General features: G+C 38.3%; 1 pseudogene; it reads left to right on the forward strand.

Annotated features, from left to right (window-relative positions):
• The first annotated feature begins 9,322 nt into the window (after positions 1-9,322).
• The window catches only part of LOC139709194 (solute carrier family 4 member 11-like), a 208,963-nt pseudogene continuing 199,240 nt past the window's right edge, over positions 9,323-19,045 (forward strand).

The raw sequence follows: 19,045 nt of genomic DNA on the forward strand, positions 1-19,045 counted from the left end.
AATCCTCATTTATATTTGGATTTTGGTGTCTTCAAGTGGTGTATTTTGTTTAAAGCATAAAAACTATTGGAAGCAAATTTTACACGCTAGTTTTGCTAGTCTCTTTAATGGTGGTTATCAGCCATGTCGAACAAAGTTGAGGCTGTTTTACTCTGATCTTAATAGGCTTCACCTACAATTGTACATATAGAAAGCTTATTGTCGGCAAGCTGTAATATGTATGCATTGGTACTCAGCAGATGACAAATAATGAGTAGTTGTAGTCAAACCTGCTCGGCCGGATGACTTGGAGGGAATGAATAGCCATCCCTTAATGGCTGCAGATTTTTATGGCCCTGTCAGTGGAAAGTACATGGCTTTTATCGGTAGACAGCATCTCAATCCATGCATTTTGTACATACTTACATGTAGGATTTGAGATGTACAACATACAGTTTCAGCAAGCGATATCATTTTTCTCCCATGCTTGCCTGCCCATGCATGTTACCCAAGGTTTGTAGAACGAAACATTTGCACAGTACACAAATCTGCTCGAAACAAATTACATTTGCCAAAGTGAAATGATTGTTACAATGTTGTTCACATTCAATGCTTTAATACTTTTCCTATATTGAGCTACACTGTAGATATCAAAGCATAATAGGAATTGTCTTTAAAAAAACAAAACAAAGCTAGCATGCAAACTTAGAATAAATGCCTTTACATTATAGTTGCATTGCTTTCAGGTCTTCGTTCAACCGCAGTGACTCTTCGGTAACTAAATTAGTTGGAATATGAAATGATTATTACAATAAAAGTGGAAAATTTTGCAGTGTGGAAATTTTCACCCATTTTGCAAGACCTGAAACTAACTAGTGTAAAAATGAAAGCATGCAAGTTTTTTTTTTTTTTTTTTTTTTTTGCTTGTCATATATGTTTCACTGATTAAATGTGTTGATTCTGTGGAATTGAGAAAACATGAAATTTACATAGTATCTTATCTTGCCAAGCATGAAAAATTATTCATGTGAAAATATTCACTTTAACAGCATTGGAGGGGAGGGGAAGGTTTATTCTGATCCGGCATAGCACAATCTGAAACTCAAAGTCCCTGTACTTTTGAGAGCAGTGTGAATTTTGTACATCTCTGTCTTTGCCTTTCATTTTTTTAGGCCATTTTCTGTCTAATTGTGGTTGTGTTTGTTGACAAAATGGCTTGCAGAACTTTGTCAGTGATGTGCGTACTTGTATCCTTGAATGGTGCAGCACTGCTAGCAATGAAATGTGATAGGCTATTACAGGCTCTTGTTCCCCCCCCCCCCCCCCCCCCCCAACTCACACTCCTGCTTCATTCATTCCTTACATCAATCCCTGGGGTCACAATCTAGAATCTCTCGGGGTCAGACTTGCTCGCGAATTGCACTCGAAAAGTACACACAGCGATATACGCCTCACAGAATTTCCTGGGCAAAGTGGATAGCTTGCCTCTTAATTTTCATTCAGTACAGAGTTTTATGGGCATCCTCAAGCAAGAAGAGGATTCAAGCAATGTGTGTTGTTACCACACAGTGTTCATACGTGTCATATTGTTGCTGATATTTATACTGGTCATTACGATGCCAATTATTAAATTTTCCTGTGCAGGAAGTACATTGAGAAGGTGGCTTTCATCCACATTGATGATCTTAATTTGTATGCAGAGGATCCTCTCTCGTTAGCTGGAGTTGAATTCCTGATAGAGAGGTTGGCACTTTGATATTTTTGATTTTGAAGCAAATTTGAGGTTCTCTGTGGAGCAGGGAAGAAACTGCTCTTTTAAAGGGTGTGTACAGTTCTGGTCGAGGTGAGGATTTAGTTTTTAACATTTTGCGAGATATTCAGAAACCACTCTATGAGATGTCAAAGAGCTTGCAATTCTAAGGGGTATCAAAAGTTTATCTGATGAAAATCGGTTTTGAAGTGGATGAGATATCCAAAAACAAGGTGAAACAAAGAGATCCTAATAAAGTTGGGGCATGTAGTCTTTTATTATTATCACACTTTTGGATATCTCAGCCAATTGAAAACCAATTTTCGTCAAATAAACGTTGAATCCTTCTTACAATTACATGCTCTTTCATGTTTCATAAGATGTTTCTCATTATCTCACTTAGGAATGTAAAAACCATGAATCCCCACCTCAACCAGTACTGTACAGCCCCTTTAACAGTGAGGTTAAAAAAAGATAAGAAAAAAAAAAGACTTAGAAGTGAAATAAGGATTCCAGGCAAATCAAGAGATGCAGACTGAATAGGTTTTTATCTCCAACTCAATGTTATTGTCAGTTGAAATTATGCCAAGTTGCTGGCAAGGGGCTATTTATTTGCTGCGAATGTACATTATGCTTCCATACTGTCATAAAACAAACACAAAAATGGTGCTTCAGGTACTTTTTTTTGAAGCTGAATAGAAATAGCAAATAACAGATACTTGATAGCCGTGAGTTGGATATGAATGCAGAGCTCTTTATTTCCTCATCACAAACAAAGGAAAACAAAGGCATATTAAAGTAGCCATGTATTTCCATTGACTACAAATTTTGATAAATAAGTACTGTAAACACAAACATGTTTGTGATACATTGATTTTCGCATATTTCATACTATTTCTAGCTCATGCGAATTAAAAAATGCGAGAAAATATCTTCAAAATTTTCTCTGCACATTTTGAATGGATCGACATTTGGGGCAGCGCGAATTCAAGAACCCGCGAATATGTTTTTTACTCGCTCAGCACGTAAAATTAATCATGCAAGAAATATAAACGTTTACAGTAAACATTGCAGTACACTCCAGTAATCAGCGAAGAAAGCTTCACCTGCAAAAGATATTCATGTTTTTAACTGAGAACAAGAATCTTGCTGAAAGATTGCTTTCACGAAGAGTAAGGGAGCTTGTCGCTTTTTTTAGGTAGAGAAATATCATGGCGACACTTTCTCTATGCCTTGTCTTACCATGCCATGGCATGGACGCCAATGCTCTACTTCGGAGATTTGATCTTGAAGCGCCATCCAGTTTGCCGTAGTAGCATGGCTTTTTCTGATAATCCAGCAATTAAGGGAAGAGCGAGATCAATTATTTGAAACTCGCTCTAGTGTTACTCTCTACTGTGGTGAGTGCAGAAGCTGAGCACTGCAGGAGAGAGAGAGAAAGAGACAGAGATAGAGAAATAGAGGGAGAGATGGAGAAATAGAGGGAGAGATAGAGAAAGAGAGGGAGAGATAGAGAAAGAGAGGGAGAGATAGAGAAAGAGAGATATAGAAAAAGAGAAATACTAGGTAGATAGGTAGAGAAAAAGACTGACAGAGAGAAGGGGAGAGAAAGAGATATAGAAAGAGATAGCTGGAGAGATAGAGAAAGAGAGATGGGGAGAGCTGTCTGGATAGATTGATTGAAAGTGGGGTAGTGTGGTGGCATCGACTGAAGTCCCTTCGTGCCACTAGTCGTTAATGTTTAACAGAGATTTCGGCTTTTCGGGGCTTAAATGTTTTCATTTCCAAATCAATTTGGGTTGATAGGAGGATGATCGTCAATTTATTCCGCCGGCGTTGCTGTGGAGTTAAGTGAACTGTGGGTAGAGTTCATCATACATATTGAGGTGTATGTCCAGGGATCTTTAGAGGATTCTGTCACTTTAAAATGTGACTTTTAAATAGGCGTGTCTGTGTTTATCTTCATTTGTATGCATGAGAATGCATGAGCACTTGAAATTTAAGTATGTGTGAAATACATCTGCATCCGCACTAGAAAGTTATCTTTCATCCACAAGCATGTAGCATTTGCGTACAGTACAGTTGTGTAAGCATGATCTACTGTGTAAAACTTGCTTTGTGATTCCTTACACAGGTTGCAGACAAAGCAAGATGCAGAGTAAAATACATGTCTTAATCATTCATTCCCATGCAGTCTACTTTTATGTGAGTTTTTTTCTCCTTTGCTATTGCTTTCGATCTTTAAAATAACAACAAACTATTGCTTACCATACAAATATGTCTGTAATATGTATAAAATACCTTTCAAATCTGCATTCATGTACAGGGGTAATAGTCTCCAAAATTTTTAGGTTTTGTACACTCTCAATAATATTTCATTGGATGGCAATGGACCACTCTGCTAAATATCAATCATGAAATGGTAGATTTCTAGCAGTACACATGATGGGGTTTATAGTACCTGGGGCATGAAATAGAAATCTGCCATTTTGTTGAATTATTTATTCATCTGTGATTTGTCAAGTGCTGTATCCTGGGTTATGAAATATTGGGTGACAGTATGTTTTAATGCTTTATGAAAGAAAATGTTATTGCAATGATGAGCTCAGCAGTGCAGTGTTCAGCATCACAAAATGATTAATCTTCACATTCACACTACACCAGTGATCTCTTTGTCACTCACGGACAGCAGCACCACACTGTGAATTACCAGTTCAAGGAAGATGTAAAAAAATCACAAGACAAGTTCATGGATGGAAATTATCTCATTGTGAATAATTGCTCAAAATTGTAATATGTTAAAAAAAAAATGAATGTATTGTTACTATCACTATTAATGTATTATGGTTTGAAAAGTCATGACAGAGCTGAATTGGCATGGGGATCATTATTGCCGTGTACTAATATTTGGCAGACATAATGGCAGTGTGTAACTGTGCATCATAACGAAAATAATTTTCTGAGTATCCTATAAATGTTGTAGATTGTAACTGCTTTGTATCTCTCTTTCGTTAAATTTGCTGTTCTACTGTAAAAAGAAATAGTGTTGTGTTGCAATACCAGGTTTATAACTTTAGCCCTTATTTCTGCTTAATATTTGTACCACTTCCCAAAATGAAGGTGATATTTAGGTGTAATATCAGAATAGCAAAGGCTATACCATTGGTCAAAGTGTCATGGTTGTGAGAAATGACAATATTCTTTGATATTTTCCCCTTTTCATTGTCCAACCGTTTTAGAAGTCAAATTTTGCCAATTAGTGTTGTCTGTTTATCATTTAATATATAATGGCTGTAAATGGAACAGTACACGTAGTTTTGTTTACTGCTTGATTTCTGATGTGAGTGCAAACTTCATAGTGATGCCAAGGTCAACACACACGTCGAGGCAGCTGAGAAGGCTGCTGTTTGCATTAAATGTTCTTTGGGAAGCTGCAATCACACTGGAAGGGCTTTCAAACACCATACCCAGAGGTTTCAAAAGTGGGAAGGCATTAAAAAAAAAATGCTGCCATTGGAATTTGTTCATACCACACCTGTGAAAAATTATGCATGGAGTGTTGTTTATCACTTGATATAGCAATTGTGTTTAAGATGGGGGGCTAATGCAGGAGAGCGATAACTACCTTTAAAAATCGTTCATTATGCAGAGCAATGGGAGGATTGTGATCCGCCTCCTACGGGCTTGAGGTGTGTGCTATCAGCTATGCATTGTTTTTCTGAGAGGGATCATGCCACAGACATTTCTTTCTCTTCTTTTTTTTTTTTTTTGGGGGGGGGGGAGGGGGTAGGATTGGGGCTGCAAATTAACCTTCCTTGGGAACGAGATCATGAATTAGCCAGGCTTCATGCGTGAGATTTTTTCGATGATGAGATTGCATATATATTTTGTTTTAGTCAGACTGTCGATGTACCCGCATACTGTGCTTGCATTTTGTTCTGAGAGACTCCTCCATCTGGGTTTCCTGTTTAAATATTCTGCTGCGATATTTCATAAAGCATTCCCATCCCAGGCTGCTTTTTATTGAATGGACCCACCAGCTGGACTTCCTGTGAGTTTTCTGTTCCAGCAACTGACTTCCCATCCTAGACTTCTAGTGACTGTTGTAAAATACAAATAATGAATGTTTCTGAGTTCAATGGACAGAATATTATCATGAGGTGAAAGATAAAGTGATTGAAAGGATGAATAATTTCATCTTTCATCAAATGAAATACTTGTCCATTGCACGAATGAAACACATTTATTTTTGTTTTTATGTAACACCTAAAAATAGGTCCTTGTCATTTGATGTTTTGTGAATGCAGAAACAAGAGAGAATGTGTGAGATCAAGAGAGTGCTCACTGAGCCCTATACGCTAACGCTTGTCTGTTGATATGCTTGATCGCATGCACACTGCAAACGCAAGTGTTTTACTTTAAATACGTAGTGTGTCAGGCTCTCAGCGTGCATGCAATGGAGCAAATCCCATGGATGCAATATTGCCCGGTAAATGGAGCCACAATCACACGAATGATGACGTAACAGTGAAATGGGACAAATGGCCCGTATTAAACAACCAATCAAATGACAATGATCTATTTATAGGTGTTAAATAATTGGTTCTATTGTGATATGATTCTCATCCAGACTTGGTGTTTGTTTTCTTACATTACATTTTAGTTGGCTTTGATTGATAGCCCTAAATCCGGTGAATAAAGTGGTAGAGGCAGGTTTCATCAAAATCAGACCTACATGTATAATGACAATATTGTGTAATTTTTGATTTGCACAATGTATTTTAATAAAAAACAGGGATACTACAACATAGTCTCAGCCATCTAATTTGTGAATAGGAGGTGGTGATAACACATTCACACAAGTCTCCCAAGGATCTGTATACCAATTTTCACTAAATTTCCCTTTTCTTTGAAATCAAAGAGAGTAAGGAGGCATTGTAATGTCTTTGGGTTGTCCGTTCATCAATGATCTGTAATCAATTTTGTGGATGATGTAACTTTAAACCATTTGATGTATTTGTTGGCATATCATTGGAGTGGAGCAACCTGTGCCCATCAACTTTTGGGCATATAAAAATATGCTCAGTATCAAAGGTCATACATAGGTCAAGCTCAAGTGTTCAACTGTTACTATTTCCCTCATAGCTTTGCAATGGTTGAAAGTATTTTCTTAAAACTTAATAGTGTATACAATAGATATTTCTAGATTAGGATTCTCTGGAGAAGATTTTGGGGTCATATAAAGATTCGATCAAAGGTCAAGTGAGAATGCTAAAATTTCACAATTTTCCTCCACATCTCTGAAATATGGCTGAAGGTACTGTCTGAATCTTCATGAAACTGTACATATATGTATTGCCTAACTGTGTTGCCTGTACACATTTTCTTTAAAGTTTTGGGTCATGAAGTCTGAGGTCAAGAGTCATAAAGGTCAGGTTGAATTTCTAAGATTAACACTATTTTATGCTGACATTGCATTATTTTCTCCATACCCTGGGAATAATTGAATGTATACTCTTAACCTGTTGAGGACGAGTCCTGAGAATGCTCGGGCAGGTGTCTATGGGAAATCCGTGTTGTACAGCAAAATCAGTCTGTCCTCAATGGGTTAACAGTATACATGTAATGTACATGTGGTATTCTTTAGTGTTATATAATATGCATTAATACCGCACAGTAATTAATGTAGGGAAAGTTTTGGGCCATGGTATCAAATGCAAAGATTCACCAGTTTCTATATTTTGAAAGTGGCTCAAAGTATTGTCATGAAAATTGGTGTATAATTGCCAGATAATACAACATTACTTGCCAATCATATGAAATTGTTGTCTCACATTGGCAACGCATACTGTAGGCATACTGGGAGATTAATGGGACAAGGCAGAGGCATACCTGTCGCCATAGCAACATTTCTAGTGTTAATGTTGTAATCACGTAATTTCCAAGCAATGATGACATTTAGGATGAAATGTGTTGTAGCTGCTAAATTATTGTCCACAATATAATTTCGATTGTATTTCCATACAATGTCCGCTAACCGATGTGAAACCTGAAAGTTTCCTTTCAATGTTTTTGTCTACTCTGGTGTATATTACTGGTGTACATTATGTACATGTGTACATGCTTGTACTTGCTGATTTTGATGAGACTTCTATGATTGAATGCACTTATATCTATTCAAGTCACCTTGAACATGATGAGGAATTGTGCTTGAAAGAAGATTAAGACCCCATGAACAGGTGTGGGAGCAACTCTCAAATACAGTCAAACCTGTCTATAGTGGCCACCCCAAGGGAGACAAAGATGGCTGTTGTAGACAGGTGGCTGCTATAGACAGGGTCACTAAACTGGCTTTTCTCTTGGGAGGATTTGTGTTTTATAGTGCTCGCATATGGCAGGTGGTTGCTATAGAAGGGTTTGACTGTACAAATATTTGTTTGTGATGTTATCATGTCTCATACGCTGCAGACCTTTTGTCTTTAAGAGCTCAAAGAACATTCAAGTGAGATTAAGAGTCAGATGGATGAGAATGTATAAAGTGGCCATTTCAGTTGCCTCAACTCATCCAGTGGCCCTATCAGCAGAGTGGCGTTTGCATGCATAAAAGAACACTGTCAAACAGGAGACTTTCTTTGGATTTCTTTTGGTAAACACATTTATTATAGCAAAGAGACAGCATCTAGACTTGGGTGAGAAGTGAAACTATCAGACAAAGAATCTGACTTTTTGAAATTCTACCTTGTGAAAGTATACAATCAAGCAAAATATATCAATCCCTATCATTGTATTGTGTAGGAGTGTAGGAAGACAGAAGAAGATCTACTGCAAGGTGGTTGCCCCCAGAGGCTGCGTGTTTAGTATTCATTACTCAAAATTTGCAATATTGATTCTTGTGTTTTCATGGCAGCCTGGAGAAAACACAGATTATACAGTAAAGTTCAAAGAGTGCAACTGCTATAAAGGTCTAAATTTGATCCCTTTCAACATATGGGCATGATTAAAATGTTTTTAAAATTTAACTACGTATTCGAATGGAGAGTGCTTTTCACATATGATCAGTGCAATGCCTTTGTAGCAGCAAGTATTAAACAAAGCTAACAAGATTCAGGTACAGTATACTTTTGTGTACAGTAGAGATTGTTGTTTTTAATCAGGGTTCTTTCTTGCTGCATTTTCTAGATGAGTACGGCAAAGGATATTGAGATTGAGGTCCCAGAGAGCTCGGAGATGGAGTCACAAAGCAAGAAGACCGACGAGGGGATCACCAAATTGCCAAAGGACCCTCCCAAGGAAAATGGCCAACCGCCAATACCTGCATCCCCTCCACTGCAGAATGGTCAGCCCCCGACAACGAACGGACAGGTGCCTACTGCCACGCCCCCTCCGATGGCAAACGGCCATGGCAGTAGGCCCACCACGCCCGAAGTTGTCATGAACGGAATGACGGCGCCAATCATCTACACCACAGAAACCTCTCCTGAGCTTGTGAGGACCCAATTTACCATTATACCAGCCCAGCACCTGTCTGCTCCGCCTTCGCCCACCAACCGCTTAAAGATGCACCCGGACAAGAGACCCCCGTCCAGTGCGGGAAGCTCCTCTGACGAGGACAAACTCTGCGACCATGTGCCTCACTGTAAGACTGTATCAACCCCAAACATTCATGTCAACAGCCTCTCTGTGGGTTCCAATGGAACCACGGGGCCGGTCAAGCGGTCAGTTTCATCCTCGCCTGGGAAACGCCCTCTTGGGATGAGCAAGATTGAAGTCAGACTGCGGGGACTCTCTGGCTACGACTCCCACACTTACAGTGACTCGGATCTCATGGGTAAGTCTGTCTGATTCATGCTATTACTAGTCTTCACAGACAGTTTTATAATCCGCCCATCATAATTTGTACTTTAAATCATATGATTTCTTTATCTTATTGATTGATTGATTTTGTTTGTTTTTTTGTTGCTGCAATGGGATGCACACTGGAAAGAATTACATCAACACTATTTCACAACTTTGCCTGACGTAGTTCTCCCTCAATATCCTCTTTTACTTTTCTCTTTTCTGGTGATAATTGGCCAGAGTAGTATGGTCTTGCTGTCACTTTTATAACTTATATTTCAAAGTCAACATTAACTCCAGTGGGACGCAATATTCACTATAACCTTTCTCTCGAAGGAAAACCTGTGATGCAGTAAATGTCTTGCCAATAGCTGATGAAAGGCAGAAATATGACAGGAATATCTCTACATATAATATGACAACTCTGTGATGAGAAACATTTCACTTTATGTGATCTGTAATGTGTTGCTGGTATGGAATATCAGCACACCACTGTATAAAAGCCACAGTGTACAGTATGCCATTCAGTAACAGACATTACCAAGCATATGATAGTGAGTGCACATAGAGGGTAAAATTTCAAAATGGTGATAATTTGTGATACATAGCTACTGCAGGATTCAATAGCTTTTTTTTTTGCTTTTTTTTCCCAGTCTTCCAAGGTAACATTTTATTTTGGCAGCAGTTCACTGCTAGTCATTCAGCAGCAGTGAATGATTGCATTCCCATGATAATACCTAGTATGAAGGTATTCATGCCAGCTGAATGCATTTGTGACCGTGCACCTCAAAACGAACATAAAGTCGCACACACTGATTTTGCGTGAGGACTGAAAATAAGTGAAATGGGTCAACCTAGCCGAACTTGACTTTTTTATATATTCTGAAAGAGCGGGTCTTCTTTTACATTATGCTAAAATTTGGTACCATAAAACGGGCAGGAAAGTGTAAGCTTTTAGCAGTTTATCTCAAACATTTTTGGTAGAATAGTGTGATTAGGTGTGTCTTCAGAATCCCTTTTTCATTTCTGAAAAACCATGTCCACACTCTTCACTTTCAACTCTAATAACTTTTGAAAGGATAGTGCTACTGCTTTGAAAGTTGGCATTAATTATGAACAGAATGTGTTGATGAGGCATGCGTGATTTCAGTTTAATCTGATAATCCCTTCATTGTTGTTACTCTGGTGGTTTACTTCTCTTTTTGTCCCATTCATCGCACAGCCAGCACGGTTTCGTAAAGATTAAGCGCTTGAATAGACACTGTACTTCAGAGCCTCTTTTCTCAGTTCACACTTTTCCTGAGTTTGTGCTTTCTTTCCAATATTTAGATAGGTTAGGAGAGTCCATTTGATTAGAGTTATACATCACTTTAAAGCTTAAAGTTTGCTCTTTCAGAATATGCTCTTAACTAGAAATTCATGTCTGGCGACTTTTTGTTTGTTTTGAGGTGCATTGTCACATTTAAATACCTTCTAGTAAATATCTGATGTTATTACTGATGCTTGACTGTCACTTTTGCACATTTACAAAGAAAGAGGAGATTTATGCAATAGAGCAGGGCTGCACACTAACCCCTTTTTTCCCTACTGGTCATACCTGTCTGTCGGACCAGTAGGTACCCAGTCTTTCCATTTTTTACTGGTCCATGTGTGAAAAAGTTACTGGTCCGACAGTGATTTTTACTGGTCCTGGACTGTTGGACCAGTGCCAGTGTGCAGCGTTGAATAGAGGCTTGTCCAAGAGAGTTGCACTAGCAATCAAACAACTGACATAAATGCAAAGTGAAAATCATATCAGTCCCACATTCTAGTTTAAGTGACATTTTAACCTACCTGGTACTTGGCATTCTTATTCTTATTCTCTTTCCTTTTAAAATTCAAACAGTAAAATAATTGACAGCAAGTTGGTTCCTGTGAAATAAATGCTTAATCAATATCAACTTTGCCAGGTTTTCACAGGTAGTGCATCAAAAGAATATCACTTTTTAACTAATTCATCTCATTTTTTATTCTTCCTCAAGTTAAACGTCAAAGATTAAAAAAACAAACAAACAAACAAGAATTACAACTCAGCAAGCAGCACAAACAGTGTGTGAAAGTAGATGGCTACACCCTTTAATAGTAGACCATTGCCAGTTGCCAGATTTGTGAGGAAGATTGAACCTTATGTTTGAATTATAAATGCCCCCTTAATTAGACTATCTAGTCTTCACGACAGGTGTACAGAAGTTCATTGTACCATGTATTTCAATGTTGCTCACAGTTAGTAGCACAAATGTGGTATTTATGCTCTCTTACTGTGAAGAGAAGAGGTGTGTGTGTGTGGGGGGGGGGGGGTAATTTCATATCTACCACTGATGAACAGGTAGTGACTTGGGAATAATTCTGTCAAACATGCAGACAAGCAGTATGCTGTTCATAGAGGCCTAATAAAAAGTTGTACATGTACCATTCCAAGTTTGAATTTGTTTCACTTGTTCACTTGGATTTGTGTGTGTACTTTCTTAATTAAGCACACGTATTGCCTGAAGTGCATTAAAATCACAGTTGAGTGTTTGGAAAAGTTTGTACTATATTTCAGATTTCTAAAGCATTTTTAAGATATTCTTTATATTTTTAGACACAGACAGATACACTCACAGACACGCACACAGATACACACACAGACACACACATATACACTGTAAGTACATTAGTTGTGTATGAATGTGTTGTAGCATGTACATAGGTCCTTTAATTTTCTAATGGGTGAACTTGACATTAACAGCTTTTCCTCATGCGTGATATATAGTGTTTGTATTCAATGTTTATAATGCATTCAATAAGTCCGTCAAACAAAGGCACTCTATTGCTGACAGACATTCATCAAAATGGTTACTTTTATGACAAGGAAGAGCCATTATCACGCACAAGTGAAACTCAGGGAAACTGCTTGAAGGAATTTTCTGTTGCTGGTTATATTTCATGATCAAATACAAAGCCTCACACAATGTGTGCAGGTTGGGTGTAGACAAGAAAAACTATTCAAACAAGCTGTGTACACTATTACTACACTGCAAGAATTAACTACAACTATTTGTTTTCTGTATCTTTGTGATTGCATGTGATATGAAGTATGATACTAATTACTTGCTCAAGGATTAATGGAATGTTTTATATATTTTGATATAATGCATTGGAGAAAATGCATGCAGCAAATGATCGTAAATGTGATAGGATGCATTTGCTTTGTAGCAATCATGTGGTTTCGTTTGATGTAGCACAGAGAAGGTGCAGAAATACATATAATGAATAGAGTGTTCACCTGTGCAGGTGTGGAGAGGAATAGCGCCAGAGAGGAAACAATGAAGGAAGAATAGAGGGAGAAAAATGGAAGAAAGGAGAGGGAGATAAAGTTCACGTATCTGATCACATGAGAATCAAATAGGCCTTAAAGGGATCATCAGTGATTTCAAGTAGAGTAATGTACTTCTCAGAAACAGTAGCTAAAAGATGTGATCTATCAAACCTAACATCCTGTGGCATGAGGTAGCTCAATGGCATCTCATCAGAAAGTGCAGTGACCTGCAAAACGATATGATTGACATTATAATAGGACCACTGAAGAGAAGCACTGCTATCCTTTTCTCCAGAGAATAGTGTAATCCGACATTGCGTATGATGCAGAACAATGTTCATGTGGCATTTTATATGTTCCTTTTGTTATTGTTCCCTAGGGGTTGATATAATATCCTGTCAGTGTGTATTTCTCCACACTCATTTGATTATGATTGGTGAGTTCCATTAAAAAATCAAACAATGACACCACAAACTGGGGAGAAAATAAATGAATAGTGACAGGTATACACAGCTAGCATTAATGCAGTTAACATGCTGACAAACATGATATATACCATGTATGAATTCTTTTATAAATATTTGCAGGGGATGCATTATTAAGCTGCTTGCACCGCATTTACTGCAGTGTTGTGATGTATGAACTAAACTTCTTTTATTAAAGATTTTTCAAGTACTATTGTTTTGTTCATTGCTTAACTTGAAACAAACTTGATTATGATAGTATACAAGAAATTCCACAGCTGCCACCAAATGTTCTGTAATTTGTACTTATGATTCAACCCACCCACTTTTCTGCAATATTAGAAGTAATGGGTACAAATGTATGTTACTAAAAATGCACACTTAATGATCTCTTATTATTGTGCAAAACATTCAATTTGAAAGTTTTGCATTCATCAGTAGCCCTTCATGAGAAAGTCCACTCCAGTGAAGGATGTTTCCATTGCAAAAGAATTTTAAGTAATGCCATTAACCTTTTCATTCTGATTCTTCATTTTCTGCATCTCCAATGCTTGTAATGAGCTCTCTTCACTTACACAGAGCATTGTAGCCATTGTTTTCTGTTGTATATCTCTCTCATCAATACTGCAAAAACATCCTAAATTGTGTTTTATGGTATCCGACAATAGTGTATTTAATGACAAGAGATGAAATTACGGTTGAAGATCAGTTGCAGAACAAGGGACTTGCTTAGAGTAAAATTGAAATGCGTGGACTTCAGGGAACCCTGGTGTTTGATTGACCCAAGATGGGAAAGGTCCAGGCTGTTGTTCACCTGATGCACAGGTCTTTTTACTTCAATGCCTCACTGTCAGTAAATGGCTGTTTTATTTTGGAGGGAGGAATCACTTGAGGTACCTGTAGTGTATAGTGTTGTGCATGGTGATTGTGCGCTTTCTGCTTTGGTCGGTCTGCTCCTTTTTTTTTTTTTTTTTTTGCACACACCGTGCTGTTGAGACATACTCGGCTTTCATGTGCAGCATCTTGAAATTTGAGCATGTGACATTTTGTGATGCAACGTGCGTGAGGCAGCGTGCTTTATTAAGACTGCCTTATTGTCTTGATTTAAAGAGAAAGGAGAAGGAAAACAGGGTTTATTGATATTCATTGCACTTTATTTGCGGCTTCAGCCAATGATATTATGGAAAATTCTGCTCTTTTTTGTGAGGAAAAAATACTTGAGCCTTTTGCCTGTCCTACACACCTATACACTATCATATACACCGTAGTTTCGCAGTATTACATAAAGAGGGACGTTCGCTATCTCAAACTATTATTGGAAAGAGTTGAATGGTACAATGAAAACCAACAACATAGAAAAGTAATACCCCAGATGCATTTATGCAGTGTGGTCACCGTCTATGCAGTGCACAAATAGTAGTCAGCAGTAAAGTAGTTAATATTCATGCCTATAATCACTCTGCTTCTCAGTCACAAATTCATCAAGAACTTGAAAATTTGTCTTCTCAAGTCTGGATTCACGAAAACTGTACTCATAAAGTGTATAGCATGTACAGTATGTTCTGTCTAGGCGGCAGATGTTCAGTGATGGGTTTGGATAGATCTTATATGTTTCACAATCATTTCCTGTTGAAGACATGAGTCATAATCCTTTCATTTTGAAGACATTCAGATGCAAATGTTAGAGAATGTACTACAACAGTATGTATGCAACGTGAGTTGTCCTGCATGCTCAGTCAAAGATTAATGTAGAATGGCAAATTTCTGTCACATCAAGTCATTCCGTATTCTAAAAGGTCCTGCTACATTCTTCTCGTAGAAACTGCGAGCAACTTGCTGTGAAATTTCAGAAGAACAATAAAAAAAAAGAATAATGAAATATTGCCCTATATGATAACTACTTCACCCTAGTTCACAGATCGTATGTTGATTGGAGGACGGGTGCATGCGTCATGAAAATCAAGGACATGAACGCAAAGTTGGGTCGGTAGGGACCTTCCCTTCTTCAGGCAGTCTAAACCAGGGACAGGGCAGGAGATGCTTGAGATAATAACGTAAAGCTTCCCATGTCATGTAAGATGGGAGAATAGGCAAGAGGAGCTTGGGCAAACATTTGATCAGCATCTGCTGTCTTTTGAAACCAGCTGGTGCCATTCAACCGATGTGTACGTCCATCCGCTGCCCATGGCCGCCCGACGCCGTCACCAACACCCCATTACATAATGTATGTCACCAAAGTTTCGTACATAATGAACATGAGGCAAAGAGCAATCCAAATAGAACTTAAACTTGACAGAGAGTGCACTCTCACTTGAATTGCTTCTGGTGACTGATTGGAAGGGCAGATCAAAGCCCCCATTACATCGACACGTATCCATTCGTCAAAGCAGTGACTATCATCCAACCCAATTCTTCCCCTTCACTGGCCTCTTCAGAGCTCCCTCTCTCCCTCCCACCCTTACTTTCTCACTTTCTCACTCTCTCTCTGTTCCATTTTCTCTTTGTTTCTCAGCATATAGTCTTCTCATCAGACTCTCCCTATTAAAGGCCGTTGAAGAGTTTTTCCTAGGCATGGTGCTATCCTATCTGTGTTGGACATTACAGTTTCTGACTGCTTCTTTATGAAGGGTTTTCCCCCCTTTTACAAAGTTCAAGTGCCAGACTTGGGTGTGTGTGTTTCATGGAAATGTAATGAAACGTTGTGTGGTTTAGGAAGAATGAAAGAGGCAATTATAACCATTGGAATAACACTGTGCAGAGTCTTTTTTTTTTTTTTTTTTTACCTTCTGGCATTCTGCTATCAATGCAGAGGGTTCCACTGGGAATTATCTCTACATGTACATGTCTTAAACCTCACAAGTTTCAAAGTACAATTTTATGAAACAAATGCATTTTGTTTCATGGCAGCCACCTTCCCTCATCAGCATTTCCATGTAGCTTGTACATATAGGCAAGCTGCATTCTTCCTGCAAGATACAAAACTTCACAAGTTTTGCTTGAGATCCTGCAAAAGATCTTTTTTTTTTTTCCTTGTGGCTCCTTTGCTCCTTCGCAGGAGGGATAAAAATTCTGTGTCATAAACATGGCCGGTGGTACTGTGGGGGCCATGGGGGCTCGGGTCCCCACACTTTTTGTGCACCATACAAAGGAATACATAAGGTGTCATCACTTTGGGCCCCCCACACTTTTTCTTTAAACCCGGAAGTACCTACAATGTAATTGGCGCTAAATAGATAGATAGAGATTTTGAAGTGTGAGCATGGTAAGGTTATGTTTTTCCAATGAGGACCTTTTTTTTTTTTTTTTTGTGCTTGTCTGCTGAAGAAACCCGGAAATGGAAGGGAAGAGATGAGCTGAGGACCATTTTTTTTTTTTTTTTGTGCTTGTTAGCTCATGAAACGCGGAAGTGGGCCCCCACACTTTTGAAAATGCTCCGCCAGCCCTGATAAAAATGTGATGTATTTTTTAGAGAGTATTGCTGACACTAGACCATTTTCCACACAAAGTGCAATGAAACAATTGAAGAATGAATGGAGTATTCAATAAAAAGAACCCTTTCGACTTGGCTCAGTGTAGAAGCTTGATTGTTAGATACTGACCTGTCCTTAAATTTTAACTGCCCCTTTACAGTCAAGCTTGAAGTCAAATGTTTCAGAATGCTTTTTTAGCATCAATTGTTCGAATAGGGAATTTTCTTTCAAATGCATTTATGTCTGTTATTGTGGAATTCCTAAAGTCTGACAGGTGTATTTTGTAACAGTCACTCTAACCAAGAAGTATCTCAACCAACCTGATTTCCAATATGTAAGCCAAGAATTAAGAAGTGCTTTCAAGGCATGCACTACCAGGGTTTTCTCGAGAAGGTAAATTGTTGGAAACTGTTCCAAGTTTTCCTAACAGATGTAGACCTGAGAAGCTTAGTTTCATCATTCTCCCAGAGTGTGTGTGTGTGTGTGTGTGTGTGTGTGTGTGCTATGTGTGTTGGTATTCATAGCTACAATGTGTGGTTGCAAAGTTAAAAAATGTACAAAGTTTTGTATATCAGACAGGAACAGGCAGGGACAGACAGCATTTAAACCCGAAAAAAAGATACCTTGTGATTTTACATTCTATTTTTTAACTCCTTTTAGGTGGTGGTGCCAGGAGGATTAATCCATTCCAAATAGAGCAACAACAAGCAAAAAACAAAACAAATAAAAAAAAATCAACAAGAACAAAATGTTTTTGGAAAACAAATTATTCCATTAGCCCAAGGCCAAACTGACAAAGTACATGGGTGCGTTATGTAAAGTATTAAAGCACAACATTCAAATGATCATGAAGATTCCTGGAGCACGCAGTCTGCGGTTTGCAGAGGAGAAAGATTCAATTACATGTATGATTTACATTGACATTGCCACTTTAAATTTTCACTGTAGATGGGTGATGTTTATGTCATTCATTTCATTATAGCCTTTTTTTTAATACTCTATATCCTCTCATAAATGCCCTGCTGCAATCCCCAGTAGTGCGGAAAATTTTGGGTGTTGAGCCAGAAGATGCTTCAGTAGTTAAAGCAATCACTCAGTCGAGAACAACCCTCCCCTCCCCCCCCCCCCCCCCCCTCACTTCCAGTGAATGTCGTCGGTAGCGAAATACGCAGATAATGACTCCACAGAATCTGTGTGATGTACCATGTCTGAGACCACACGAAAATGAAGACAGACAAAAGTGGAAGCTCGTATTTAATTTCTGTCCATTTATAGCTCTCAAAAACATCATATTTCCTTATTCCTGTAGTTCATAATAGAAATTTGAGAATTGTTCCCCTTCCAACCACAAACTTGTATCAAATGTGATTTGTTCATTGAATTATTTAAAAGAAATATTCTTTCATGTTCATATTTTGTTGTTGACAGCAATACAAAATAAGGGGAAGAAAATGGGAAGACAGGAAGAAAGATAACTCACATTATCCTTGATTTTAATGCAGTTTAGCCTACGATAAAGGATTTATGAATTTCATTCCAATCCATGTAATAAATCAATAAAGTCAAGGGGAAGATTCATCATAGTCATATTCCGTGCTTCAACGCTCACTCCATTTTTGCTCTCACAGGGCTTGTTTTATTACGCACACTCATCGCGTTATGGTCAGAAGCTTCGACAGACTGTGCGCAAACATTGCAAGTGCCCAATTTGTAGCGAGCGTCTTCCGCGTGTACCGCTTGACATCACTCGTGGAGACAAATGTTTGTCACGCCACCCTGTAAATTTGGCACTCTTGTTTGCTGAGGTGGGCAAATTTGCATGGATACAGACTCTTGTGTGCACATCCTTTGATAGCTCAAGCAAAGCCTTCCATGGCTGGTACAATTTGTTTCTTTTCCATATATTTATTTTGTGCGAAATCTGTGAAAGCATGGAATATCGAACATGTTATGAGACTCGCTGAACACTCAAGAAATGATTATGCTGGAGACACTGAGTCTTGTGCCCATATGTTTGTTATTAAAATACTACGGTGTCTATACAGGGGAAAGGGAATATTGTACATCACACATGAGGTGCAGGAACTTGAAATACGACCAGCTATCATGGCAGCGGTGTATAATCATGGGTAGGTCTAAAGTAGATGCCATAAACCAGTTTTATGTGCACTGGGAATTCTTGTTTAAATGAATAATTAACAAACATAAT

Source organism: Diadema antillarum, unplaced genomic scaffold, assembly GCF_040938485.1.
Source record: "Diadema antillarum isolate AM-2024a unplaced genomic scaffold, OU_Dant_1.0 seq00001411_RagTag, whole genome shotgun sequence".
Lineage (NCBI taxonomy): Eukaryota > Metazoa > Echinodermata > Echinoidea > Diadematoida > Diadematidae > Diadema > Diadema antillarum.